General features: G+C 42.5%; 1 pseudogene; it reads left to right on the top strand.

The window, feature by feature from the left end:
* LOC112251791 overlaps positions 1–14,438 on the top strand; it is a 55,494-nt pseudogene that overhangs the window by 3,346 nt on the left and 37,710 nt on the right.

The following is a 14,438-nucleotide window of genomic DNA, read 5'->3' as shown; positions in this document are numbered from 1 at the left end:
CCTGTGCTTATGTCCCACAGGGTTTAATACAGAGGGGCCTTTTTTAATTTGATAAAGCTCCCCTCTCCTCAAGTAAGTAATTATCCCAGTGCTTTGTGCGTAAAGGAGGCTTAACCTCTCCTCTGTTGGCTGTCATGTACTTAGTCAACTATCCAACTCAGAACATGCTCTTCTTATTGGCTTTAGTAAGCAATTGGATTTTGTTGTACTCAGTGGCATAAGTAAGCAACTTGGTTCAATCTGCACTGTTCGGTTTAGATTCAACGTTTTCTTGATTGAATTTATACTGAACAAAAATAGAAACGCAACATTCAACAATTTCATTTATTTTCCTGAGTTAGTTCATATGAGGAAATTAGTCAATTGAAATAAATCCATTAGGCACTAATCTATGGATTTCACATGACTGGGAATACAGATATGCATCTGTTGGCCACAAATACCTTAAAAAAGAAAATGAGCCTTAGGATCCCGTCACAATATCTTTGTGCGTTCAAATTGCAATCAATAAAATGCAATTGTGTTTGTTGTCTGTAGCTTATGCCTGCCCATGCCATAACCCCACTACCACCATGGGGCACTCTGTTCACAACGTTGACATCCGCAAACCGATTGCCCACACAACGCCATACACATGGTCTGCGGTTGTGAGGCCGGTTGGACATACTGCCAAATTCTCTAAAACAAAGTTGTAGGCGGCTTATGGTAGAGCCATTAATATTCAGCTCTGATGGATATTCTTGCAGTCAGCATGCCAATTGCACACTCGCTCAACTTGAGACATCTGTGGCATTGTCTGACAAATTTGCACCTTTTTTTGTCCCCAGCACAAGGTGCACCTGTGTAATGATCATGCTGTTTAATCAGCTTCTTGATATGGAGGATTATCTTGGCAAAGGAGAAATGCGCACTAACAGGGATGTAAACAAATTTGTGCACAAAATTTGAGAGAAATAAGCTTTTTGTGCATATGGAACATTTCAAGGATCTTTTTATTTCAGCTCATGAAACATGGGACCAACATGTTGCGTTTTATATTTTTGTTCAGTGTATAATCACAATGACAATTGTAGACAGCCTATTTTATGTTAGGTGAGTCTATTCTCTACTGCTTCCCTTTGCCTACCCTTTCCTTTGTGTTCTATAAAGTCGAAATAGAATGTAGGTTGTACGTTGGTTCAGTACAGCTGAGGAATATAACGGTATAAGAGTATGACTTCTCCTGTATTAGGCTATTTAGTACATGTGGGTTGTTGGGAGTGGTTTGCCTTGTCTTGTTTACGATCTGAATTATTCACACATAGCTCTTAAAAAAAGAACGTAATCTATTAAATATACAAGCAAAATCTGGAAATAAACATCATATAAATGTTTAATTTGTTGCTCTCATTCCCACTTTTTCTAAGTCGAGGCGCTCTCAGCTGCAAGTCATTTGGGAAAGGCAAAATCAGCACAACATTCAGATTTCACCCAGTTGCTTTAGAAGATTTATTTCATTAAAACTACAATTAATGTGATGATGGTCTTTTAATTGCACTGTGGTTAGTGGGTACTCTATGGGCTAACGTAACAGTTAGCTGTTTCCAAAGCTAGGCTAACATGCTGTTCCACAATACAATCTCCAGGGCTGTTTTTATTGCCAGACGTAGGGGAGGCTTATCTTAATCAGTTATGGAACATTAAATTATGTCTGCATGTCCAAATCACACATCTGCTTTTAAATATGTCTAATCCCCACCTTTACCACACAGTCTCTCTCTCGCTCTCACACACACACATCTTTAATGCAGTAGCATTTAACCGAGACACAATCTGGAACATATTTGTTTCTGCAGTAATAAATTACTGCAAAATCCTCTTTCATTAATCTGGAGGGAGATCCACATGATCTGACTGGGGAGTGGGGACCGCTGGAGTCAAATCCCTGCCCTGCACCGTGGGATTAGGCCCACTGGGGGCAGCAGGGTTTCATGGGAGCTGGGAGAGTGACCTGCAGAGAAGAGGAGGGAGGGAGGGGAAGTGGGACAGGGGGACCTTTGTTTGAAGGTGATGAACCCTTATGCCCACCCTGATTTTGCCCATGACATTATTATTCTAATCCCATGTGCCTTGTGCAATTGACAATATCAAGTCAGAATGACTTGACTGTCTGAATGAGATGTTTCTCATATGACTGACTGCCCTCATTTGTGTGTGTTGTAGTGGTCCATGACATGGGGGTCCTGAGCCAGAAGCTCTTCCCCATCGTGGAAGCCATGCAGAAGCACTTCAGCGCCAAAGATAAATATGAACATGTAACTTTTTCATAGGCATTTACAGTATGTCCAACTCCACAGTCAATACCATCAGAAGATGTCTTGGCGGGTTGACATGTTTTTGACCATTACTGTTTAAAACTATGAAGTTCAGTCTTACACACTATACTAATTGGGTGTTTTTTTTGCTCCCACACTCTATCAGATGTTTACTGCTATTGATTTATTTTTTGGGGGTGACTCACAAAGTGCCCCAAAATACACCCCAAGGTGACCAGCTCAATCTGATGTTATGTGCTTGGTGGATGACTAATCTAGCCTGGGTGCCAGTCTGTTTCGGCTCTCTTCTGGAATGCTCATGCAAAACAGTTTTGGCATGACAATGGAGTAGGCAAAAGCACAAACAGATCTGGGACCAGACTATGACTAATCAACGTTAATGTATTCTAACGGAGTCAGAGTCCCAGAAGGCTGTGTGGAGTAGACAGCTAACCTCGAAATAACACGTTCCTGTCTGTCTGTCTCTGCACACTATCTTGTTTCCTCAACCTGTCTCTCTAACACGCAGTGAGCCATGACTAGTGAGTGGGCACTGATAGGGCTCTCAATGAGAGACTGAGGAGTGTTTTGCTCTCTCTCTCTCTCTCTCGCTCTCTCTCTCTCTCTCTCTCTCTCTCTCTCTCATAAACAAACCGTACACTGTTTCTTACACTTACATTCAGTCAAATGTATACACTTGTTTATTCTGTGTTGCCTCACAGGATGCTTGGGGAGAACTGAGGGGATGGGTGTTGAGGGTAGGGGTGGACATAGCTGGATAAAGGTGTATGCAAACTGCACCGAACATGTTAGTTAGATGTAAAATTGTGCGACTAAGATCTCATCTCAAAATTAATGACGGATTTCTTGAGTTGTCTTTTAAGGAAGTATGCAAGCACATTTGTTCGGTTTGCCTAGCCGAAGCATGCGGTAGACTGGCAGGGGCCTGAAGGACACATGGCATGGAATGCTCTCCCATGGAAGGAGGGAAGTGTTCTGTTCGATTGTCACATGACGCTTCAGTGTCCCTCCGTGTGAACTGATGATGGCAGTCCCCTCTGGTTGAGCACTTTTAACACCCCGCTGGAAGGACAGCATGGGGCGCCGCTCAGCCGGTAGAGCCAGTGGCCGGGCTTTTGGAGCCAAATTAGGGCTGGGCGATTTATGGCCAAAATATCATATCACAATATATACACTACCAGTCAAAAGTTTGGACACAAAAAAGTAGTAACCAAAAAAGTGTTAAACAAATCAAAGTATATTTGAGATTCTTCAAAGTAGCCATCCTTTGCCTTGATGACAGCTTTGCACACTCTTAGCAATTATGGAATGATGGTTTGGAATAATAAAAGTTCAACATTTGCTTTATGAGTTGTGCATGACCTTAGAGTTGAAACATACATTGTAAGTGATTTCAATGGGGCTTTCTCCATTGTGATTTGTTTTATACCGTTCAATCAAACTTCAACCAAAGTTGATCTCATTTGAGATCATTTCGACACTGCCTTGTAGGGCTGCACGATATGGGCAAAAATCTATTTTACTTCCGATTTAGATCAAAACACTTGCGTGAAATGTTGGAATCATAGAAATACAATGATTTAATGTTTAATATATGGTATACCGCCTTATACCGAATCAATGCTCACTACACAACACCTTGACACACACACACACACACACACACACACACACACACACACACACACACACACACACACACACACACACACACACACACACACACACACACACACACACACACACAGTGGCCCTGCTATGAATCCCTTTCATAAAAGAAGAGTGGGCATTGGAACATGAGTGTGTTGTGCTCCTTCCTTACAGCAATACGGAAGCATTAGGAGTAGAAGAGTTCAATGAATGCTTTTCCAACAAGATGTTACATCCAGAGGTTATAAGATCACGGTCAGTCAGTTGTCCATTTAAGTGGTAGCGAAACAAGGTTTCAGTGTAAAAAATGATGTAAGGTGCCCTTTAGAAATGAATGCACCAAGATATCCTGAATTCCTATAAGAAGCAACATCCAGGAGAAGATCTTAAGGTAGACGGATGTCACGGACTGGTGGATGAGCGCTTTTTTTCAATACTTAAGAACCAGAAGTGTGTCATTCACACTAGACTGGTTAGTAATGCCTGGGCCTGGAGCGATGTGAAGAGTCCTGAAGAAAAAGTTAATTGCACACATGAAAACACACTCAAAGGAACCATACGTAGTCAACAGTCTGAGAGGGGAAGGAGTAGGATTGAACACAGCGCTGTGTTCCGCCATCTGAAGTGACCTGTTGTCACTCAGTTTTCAGTTCTGTGAGGCCAATTTACTGAAGAATCCGATCCATTTTCCAGAGGACTTTGAACATGGTTCTTCAGTTCAACGTTGCTGTTTGCCAAGCTGCTTGCCCCTTCAACTAGCAATTGAAGGCTAACCTGAGGTTGAACAGATGTTTTTCTGCCCGTCTAAATTGCAGAGGCGTGTTCGTGTGGCTTCTTTGTTTACTGTGTTCTGAGCTGCTTTCTCCAAAGGTTGCTTCGGAGTCACCAAGTATTTATTCCTCTGTCGGAGGAACTGTAATATCTGCAGGGGGCTGCTGGAATCTTCACTTGAAGATGGGCAGATTGTGTGAATATGATAGTGTGTGTGGACCACTGGACATTATATTTTCTGCACAGTTAAGTGCTAGCTAGAATTGACACAGATGTGAGGGGGAAGTGCATTTGTATTTTATGTATCGTTTTGATGTTGATCTTTTGTACGGAAATGTTCCAGCTATTTCGGAAGGATGTAGGTCTCTGTGGGGGCAATAGATTAGTTTTGTTAGGCTTCCTCACTCTCTTACCCTAACCATACAAACCGTTCATTCCGTTCACTCCAACCATACAGAATGCTATGCACCCACCTGAGTAGCATGAGGCAATACACATGGGGAAAATGGCAACCTGGTTATTCCAGGACACAACAGTTTCATCATACAATGCAGTCAGTTGTCAAACGTTCAACTCCAAAGGGATACAATGAGGGATTGAACAACAGCCTAAAAATAAGTATCCTACGCAGAACTCGCTCTTAAAAATAGACGAGGGGAAGTACACAATGGAAATATTTATCACTATCTTAATTTAATGAAGCCCCTGAGTGATTCATCCTTTATAGATTGAGTTTGCCTGTAAACTCCCAGGGGTGGTCTCCAACATGTTCTGACCTGACTGTCCCCCTGGCCTCAACCACACCTGTCTCCCTTCCTTTTCCACCTGGCCTTTCTTAATAGAGCAAGAGAACGGAGTCTGTGTGAAGTACTTAGTGTTAGTGTGAAAGTGGTTGGGCAACAGCTGTTTGAGGTGGCAGTTGTGCCGTTTTTCATCTATAATCAATATGATAGAAGACAGATGGAGCCTGTTTAGTACCTAGACAGTTGTTAGGCCTGGACTACTTTGACGGGATAGGGGGCCACAAAGAAGCTGAACTCACCGTGAGGGGCCGCAGTTGCTCAAGGATCTGCGTACCAACATCCACCCCCCCCCCCTCACACACACACACACACTGCGAGCAACACATTTTAGCGGCTCCCCTCTTGACAGTGGAGATCATTTTTACGTTTTGCCGTGGGGATTTTGCAGTTTTATAACTAATTTCAGGCAATTCTACACATTTTGCCATAAGTTGAAGATAAAAGTTTGCAGTTTTTAATATGCTATCCGAGTGAGACTGACTAACAAAATTATTGGGGGACCCCCGGACAGCAAATTGACCATGATTACTAAGTTTAGATAGCTGGCCGCTAGACTAACTTACCAGTCTAAAATATGTTAGCTGTCATGGGCTAATTGAGTGACTATCAGTGACTGACATAACAAAATAAAAACTGCTGATGCACAACCACATTTTGAGTTCACCTTGTGCATTTTACTATTCTAACTCACAACAGTAAGTTGAGACCCTTACTGAGACCCCCCCATAAATTATTTTTTGCCCATAGCCCAGTGGCATGCTAAGTTGTTGTCCAAAGCAAGAGGGATTGGAGGGCAAAATGTAGGAAATGAATCTTAAATCTCATTTTACACGGGCTGCTCTGAAACTACTTCAGGTTTTTCTAGGATGGGATGAATGAGCCGACGCTGGAGAACTTCAAGGAATTGCAGCGCAGTCACGAGGCATTTCCATGGACGCAGGATTCAAATCAAATCAAAATCAAATCAAATCAAATTTTATTTGTCACATACACATGGTTAGCAGATGTTAATGCGAGTGTAGCGAAATGCTTGTGCTTCTAGTTCCGACAATGCAGTAATAACGAGCAAGTAATCTAACTAACAATTCCAAAAAAACTACTGTCTTATACACAGTGTAAGGTGATAAAGAATATGTACATAAGGATATATGAATGAGTGATGGTACAGAGCAGCATAGGCAAGATACAGTAGATGATATCGAGTACAGTATATACATATGAGATAAGTATGTAAACCAAGTGGCATAGTTAAAGTGGCTAGTGATACATGTATTACATAAGGATACAGTCGATGATATAGAGTACAGTATCAACGTATGCATATGAGATGAACAATGTAGGGTAAGTAACATTATATAAGGTAGCATTGTTTAAAGTGGCTAGTGATATATTTACATCATTTCCCATCAATTCCCATGATTAAAGTGGCTGGAGTAGAGTCAGTGTCATTGACAGTGTGTTGGCAGTAGCCACTCAATGTTAGTGGTGGCTGTTTAACAGTCTGATGGCCTTGAGATAGAAGCTGTTTTTCAGTCTCTCGGTCCCAGCTTTGATGCACCTGTACTGAACTCGCCTTCTGGATGACAGCGGGGTGAACAGGCAGTGGCTCGGGTGGTTGATGTCCTTGATGATCTTTATGGCCTTCCTGTAGCATCGGGTGGTGTAGGTGTCCTGGAGGGCAGGTAGTTTGCCCCCGGTGATGCGTTGTGCAGACCTCACTACCCTCTGGAGAGCCTTACGGTTGAGGGCGGTGCAGTTGCCATACCAGGCGGTGATACAGCCCGCCAGGATGCTCTCGATTGTGCATCTGTAGAAGTTTGTGAGTGCTTTTGGTGACAAGCCGAATTTCTTCAGCCTCCTGAGGTTGAAGAGGCGCTGCTGCGCCTTCCTCACGATGCTGTCTGTGTGAGTGGACCAATTCAGTTTGTCTGTGATGTGTATGCCGAGGAACTTAAAACTTGCTACCCTCTCCACTACTGTTCCATCGATGTGGATGGGGGTGTTCCCTCTGCTGTTTCCTGAAGTCCACAATCATCTCCTTAGTTTTGTTGACGTTGAGTGTGAGGTTATTTTCCTGACACCACACTCAGAGGGCCCTCACCTCCTCCCTGTAGGCCGTCTCGTCGTTGTTGGTAATCAAGCCTACCACTGTTGTGTCGTCCGCAAACTTGATGATTGAGTTGGAGGCGTGCATGGCCACGCAGTCGTGGGTGAACAGGGAGTACAGGAGAGGGCTCAGAACGCACCCTTGTGGGGCCCCAGTGTTGAGGATCAGCGGGGAGGAGATGTTGTTGCCTACCCTCACCACCTGGGGGCGGCCCGTCAGGAAGTCCAGTACCCAGTTGCACAGGGCGGGGTCGAGACCCAGGGTCTCGAGCTTGATGACGAGCTTGGAGGGTACTATGGTGTTGAATGCCGAGCTGTAGTCGATGAACAGCATTCTCACATAGGTATTCCTCTTGTCCAGATGGGTTAGGGCAGTGTGCAGTGTGGTTGAGATTGCATCGTCTGTGGACCTATTTGGGCGGTAAGCAAATTGGAGTGGGTCAAGGGTGTCAGGTAGGGTGGAGGTGATATGGTCCTTGACTAGTCTCTCAAAGCACTTCATGATGACGGATGTGAGTGCTACGGGGCGGTAGTCGTTTAGCTCAGTTACCTTAGCTTTCTCGGGAACAGGAACAATGGTGGCCCTCTTGAAGCATGTGGGAACAGCAGACTGGTATAGGGATTGATTGAATATGTCCGTAAACACACCGGCCAGCTGGTCTGCGCATGCTCTGAGGGCGCGGCTGGGGATGCCGTCTGGGCCTGCAGCCTTGCGAGGGTTAACACGTTTAAATGTCTTACTCACTTCGGCTGCAGTGAAGGAGAGACCGCATGTTTCCGTTGCAGGCCGTGTCAGTGGCACTGTATTGTCCTCAAAGCGGGCAAAAAAGTTATTTAGTCTGCCTGGGAGCAAGACATCCTGGTCCGTGACTGGGCTGGGTTTCTTCCTGTAGTCCGTGATTGACTGTAGACCCTGCCACATGCCTCTTGTGTCTGAGCCGTTGAATTGAGATTCTACTTTGTCTCTGTACTGGCGCTTAGCTTGTTTGATAGCCTTGCGGAGGGAATAGCTGCACTGTTTGTATTCAGTCATGTTACCAGACACCTTGCCCTGATTAAAAGCAGTGGTTCGTGCCTTCAGTTTCACACGAATGCTGCCATCAATCCACGGTTTCTGGTTAGGGAATGTTTTAATCGTTGCTATGGGAACGACATCTTCAACGCACGTTCTAATGAACTCGCACACCGAATCAGCGTATTCGTCAATGTTGTTGTCTGACGCAACACGAAACATCTCCCAGTCCACGTGATGGAAGCAGTCTTGGAGTGTGGAGTCAGCTTGGTCGGACCAGCGTTGGACAGACCTCAGCGTGGGAGCTTCTTGTTTTAGTTTCTGTCTGTAGGCAGGGATCAACAAAATGGAGTCGTGGTCAGCTTTTCCGAAAGGGGGGCGGGGCAGGGCCTTATATGCGTCGCGGAAGTTAGAGTAACAATGATCCAAGGTCTTTCCACCCCTGGTTGCGCAATCGATATGCTGATAAAATTTAGGGAGTCTTGTTTTCAGATTAGCCTTGTTAAAATCCCCAGCTACAATGAATGCAGCCTCCGGATAAATCGTTTCCAGTTTGCAGAGAGTTAAATAAAGTTCGTTCAGAGCCATCGATGTGTCTGCTTGGGGGGGGGGGATATACGGCTGTGATTATAATCGAAGAGAATTCTCTTGGTAGATAATGCGGTCTACATTTGATTGTGAGGAATTCCAAATCAGGTGAACAGAAGGATTTGTTCAATAGCTTGTTCCAGCTTTCAAATCCAAATCAGGTGAACAGAAGGATTTGTTCAATAGCTTGTTCCAGCTTTCAAATCCTACCCAACAGATCCGTCAATACAGGCTGAGAGGCCTGGGAAATGGGCTGGACTGGGCTGTGTTGAGAAGCTGTGTGAATGACACCATTGCTCATGAATAAAGCCAGAGATTGTTTTCAATGTAGTATGAAATGTCTCTAGGCAGGCTCAAAACAGCCTGATCTGGAATGTTCACTGTGTCATGTGGCCACTGTCTGATTATGGGCCAGACTTATTTATTAAAAAATTCAGTACAACAAAGACAGACCATTATAACAGAACGTCACAAAGCAATTTTTTTCTGGGGCTTTATGGCAGTTCGTATGAAGCTGTTCTTTAAGTGGACTTTAGTCTGTGCCATTCCACAGAGAAACTGTTAGTCCATAAAAATGTTGTCTGCCCCAGTTACACTGAGTTTCAGATAGGTCCCAATGCACTGGTGACTAGAAAGTGTCATCATTGTAATCGTGACTCAACAGTGATCAATAATAGCTTTTTTTTCTTTTTTAAAATCTCGTACAGTGTACAGTGGGAGAGAGCAGTGTGTGAGACAGGTCTTTCAGCTTGGCTTGTCTAGCAAATATCACAGCCAATTTGACAGAATTGAAGAATTTAGAAAAGACGAATGAAAGGGCAATTGTTGCAAAATCCAGGTGTGGAAAGTTCTTAGAGATTCAGAGCTGTAATCGCTGCCAAAGGTGCTTCTACAAAGTATTGACTCAGGGATGTGAATACTCATGTCAATGAGATTTCAGTTTCAATACATTTGCAAAAATGTCTAAAAACACATTTTCACTTTGTCATTATGGGCTATTGTGTGTACATTTTTTAAAATTCAGCCTGTAACAAGAACATGGGGAATAAACAAGGTGATGAGAACTTGCAAAGTCCTTGTCCTCCTCACAACTTTTATCTGGACCCACATCTTTTAGTTTTTTTGCAACAACAAAAAACAACCCCACACATCACTAATCAGCACTAGATTATGTTTAGGAAGTGAGTGCAGGTCGATGACAATTGTTGGAATATACTAAATGATTATTTTTCATTCTTTCTGTCGGTCTTAAGCAGTATGTCCCCTAAGTCAGTGGTTCCCAAACTGTGGGGCGCGGGGGTGTTTTCTTACCCTTTAGACCCCAGTAGAATTCTAGAATGTTGCTGTGGATTACTGAGAATGTAAGATTAAGCTTGTTTCCTCACACATTTCAGACACAGCTCAAAAACAAAGAATAAATTACAAATACAAGTTAACTTAGTTTTAAAGAGCACAACCTATTTAATATGACATCACATTCATGTCAATAGAAATAACACTAATTTTGTCTTCCATTGTGTAAAGACATTCGCTGTCAATTTTTTTTCAACACTAGATCTGAACATACATAAACTGACTCCTACCACTTTTAAAACAACTCCAAAACCCCTGCTACTGTCATTTTAGGCCCAGGGTATGTGGCACAAGGGTGAATGGTGGGAATTGGGGCAGATGCCCTCCATGGAAATGTAGGCTACCCTCTCAGTTGTGCTCTCCCTCCTCTCCCTCTGCTGCCTCCTCTCCCTCCACATCTCTTCGATCATCTCATAACTGCTCATCCTCCATGCATTCTGCTGCTGAACCCTGAGTCTCCATATCACTTCCCTTGCTTTCACTGACCTAGAGGAACAGACTAACGGGGAGAGAGAGAGAGAAAGGAGCGGACAACAAATAGGATACAATTTGTCAGGATCATCATCTTTTCCTTCCTGTCTTTTTCTCAACCATACACATATTCTCTTCCTAATCATCACCTCTTAGAGGTTTCCATAATCAATTGTATGATAGTTACACGCCTCCCATTACACACACACACACACACACACACACACACACACACACACACACACACACACACACACACACACACACACACACACACACACACAGTAAACAGTATCTTCGTGATGCTATACAGCACTTTCAATCAATCAATCAATCAATCAAAATGAATTTATGAAGTCCATAGCGGCCAGATTGTTTCTCAGTTCACGGTGTGCATATGTATGACTAATGGATAATCCGACGGGATAGATTACACAAGAATATGTTCATAGATGGGCCAGATTATAACCAAAAAGGCAATATAGGATACACATACTTCAAGACCCATGGTCAGATTTATTTTTCATAGATGGTAAGTCAAAGTACAGTGGGGCAAAAAAGTATTTAGTCAGCCACCAATTGTGCAAGTTCTCCCACTTAAAAGATGAGAGGCCTGTAATTTTCATCATAGGTACACTTCAACTATGACAGACAAAATTAGAAAAAAATCCAGAAAATCACATTGTAGGATTTTTAATGAATTTATTTGCAAATTATGGTGGAAAATAAGTATTTGGTCACATAGTATTGGTCAATAGTATGTGGCACAACGGTTTACAGATTCAACACATCAACTAGAGGTCGACCGATTATGATTTTTCAACGCCGATACCAATTATTGGAGGACCAAAAAAAGCCGATAACGATTAATTGGATGATTTTTATATACAGTGCCTTGCGAAAGTATTCGGCCCCCTTGAACTTTGCGACCTTTTGCCACATTTCAGGCTTCAAACATAAAGATATAAAACTGTATTTTTTTGTGAAGAATCAACAACAAGTGGGACACAATCATGAAGTGGAACGACATTTATTGGATATTTCAAACTTTTTTAACAAATCAAAAACTGAAAAATTGGGCGTGCAAAATTATTGCTGCGATTACAGCGATTAAGTCGCTTGGGGTATGTCTCTATCAGTTTTGCACATCGAGAGACTGACATTTTTTCCCATTCCTCCTTGCAAAACAGCTCGAGCTCAGTGAGGTTGGATGGAGAGCATTTGTGAACAGCAGTTTTCAGTTCTTTCCACAGATTCTCGATTGGATTCAGGTCTGGACTTTGACTTGGCCATTCTAACACCTGGATATGTTTATTTTTGAACCATTCCATTGTAGATTTTGCTTTATGTTTTGGATCATTGTCTTGTTGGAAGACAAATCTCCATCCCAGTCTCAGGTCTTTTGCAGACTCCATCAGGTTTTCTTCCAGAATGGTCCTGTATTTGGCTCCATCCATCTTCCCATCAATTTTAACCATCTTTCCTGTCCCTGCTGAAGAAAAGCAGGCCCAAACCATGATGCTGCCACCACCATGTTTGACAGTGGGGATGGTGTGTTCAGGGTGATGAGCTGTGTTGCTTTTACACCAAACATAACGTTTTGCATTGTTGCCAAAAAGTTCAATTTTGGTTTCATCTGACCAGAGCACCTTCTTCCACATGTTTGGTGTGTCTCCCAGGTGGCTTGTGGCAAACTTTAAATGACACTTTTATGGATATCTTTAAGAAATGGCTTTCTTCTTGCCACTCTTCCATAAAGGCCGGATTTGTGCAATATACGACTGATTGTTGTCCTATGGACAGAGTCTCCCACCTCAGCTGTAGATCTCTGCAGTTCATCCAGAGTGATCATGGGCCTCTTGGCTGCATCTCTGATCAGTCTTCTCCTTGTATGAGCTGAAAGTTTAGAGGGACGGCCAGGTCTTGGTAGATTTGCAGTGGTCTGATACTCCTTCCATTTCAATAGTATCGCTTGCACAGTGCTCCTTGGGATGTTTAAAGCTTGGGAAATCTTTTTGTATCCAAATCCGGCTTTAAACTTCTTCACAACAGTATCTCGGACCTGCCTGGTGTGTTCCTTGTTCTTCATGATGCTCTCTGCACTTTTAACGGACCTCTGAGACTATCACAGTGTAGGTGCATTTATACGGAGACTTGATTACACACAGGTGGATTGTATTTATCATCATTAGTCATTTAGGTCAACATTGGATCATTCAGAGATCCTCACTGAACTTCTGGAGAGAGTTTGCTGCACTGAAAGTAAAGGGGCTGAATAATTTTGCACGCCCAATTTTTCAGTTTTTGATTTGTTTAAAAAGTTTGAAATATCCAATAAATGTCGTTCCACTTCATGATTGTGTCCCACTTGTTGTTGATTCTTCACAAAAAAATACAGTTTTATATCTTTATGTTTGAAGCCTGAAATGTGGCAAAAGGTCGCAAAGTTCAAGGGGGCCGAATACTTTCGCAAGGCACTGTATTTGTAATGAAGACAATTACAACAATACTGAATGAACACTTATTTTAACTTAATATAATACATCAATAAAATCAATTTAGTCTCAAATAAATAATGAAACATGTTCAATTTGCTTTACATAATGTAAAAACACAGTATTGGAGAAGAAAGTAAAAGTGCAATATGTGCCATGTAAAAAAGCTAACGTTTAAGTTCCTTGCTCAGAACATGAGAACATATGAAAGCTGGTGGTTCCTTTTAACATGAGCCTTCAATATTCCCAGGTAAGAAGTTTTAGGTTGTAGTTATTATAGAACTTTTTCTCTCTATACTGTTTGTATTTCATATACTTTGGACTATTGGATGTTCTTATAGGCACTTTAGTATTGCCCGCCTAATCTCGGGAGTTGATTCGCTTGAAGTCATAAACTTTGCAATGCTTGAAGCACAGCGAAGTGCTGCTGGTAAACGCAGGAAAGCGCTGTTTGAATGAATGCTTACGAGTCTGCTGCTGCCTACCACCACTCAGACTGCTCTATCAAATATCAAATCATAGACTTAATTAGAATATAATAAACACACAGAAATACGAGCCTTAGGTCGTAATATGGTCAAATCCAGAAACCATTATTTCGAAAACAGAACGTTTATTCTTTCAGTGAAATACGGAACCGTTCCGTATTTTATCTAACGGGCGACAACCCTAAGTCTAAATACTGCTTTTACATTGCACAACCTTCAATGTTATGTCATAATTATGTAAAATTCTAGCAAATTAATTACGTCTTTGTTAGGAATAAATGGTCTTCACACAGTTCACAACGAGCCAGGTGGCCCAAACTGGTGCATATACCCTGACTCTGCTTGCACAGAACGCAAGAGAAGTGACACAATTTCCCTAGTTAAAA

This window comes from Oncorhynchus tshawytscha, linkage group LG05, assembly GCF_018296145.1.
Source record: "Oncorhynchus tshawytscha isolate Ot180627B linkage group LG05, Otsh_v2.0, whole genome shotgun sequence".
In the NCBI taxonomy this organism is placed as follows: domain Eukaryota; kingdom Metazoa; phylum Chordata; class Actinopteri; order Salmoniformes; family Salmonidae; genus Oncorhynchus; species Oncorhynchus tshawytscha.
Note: the sequence above shows the minus strand (reverse complement) of the source record. Positions and strands in the feature narration are given on the sequence as shown.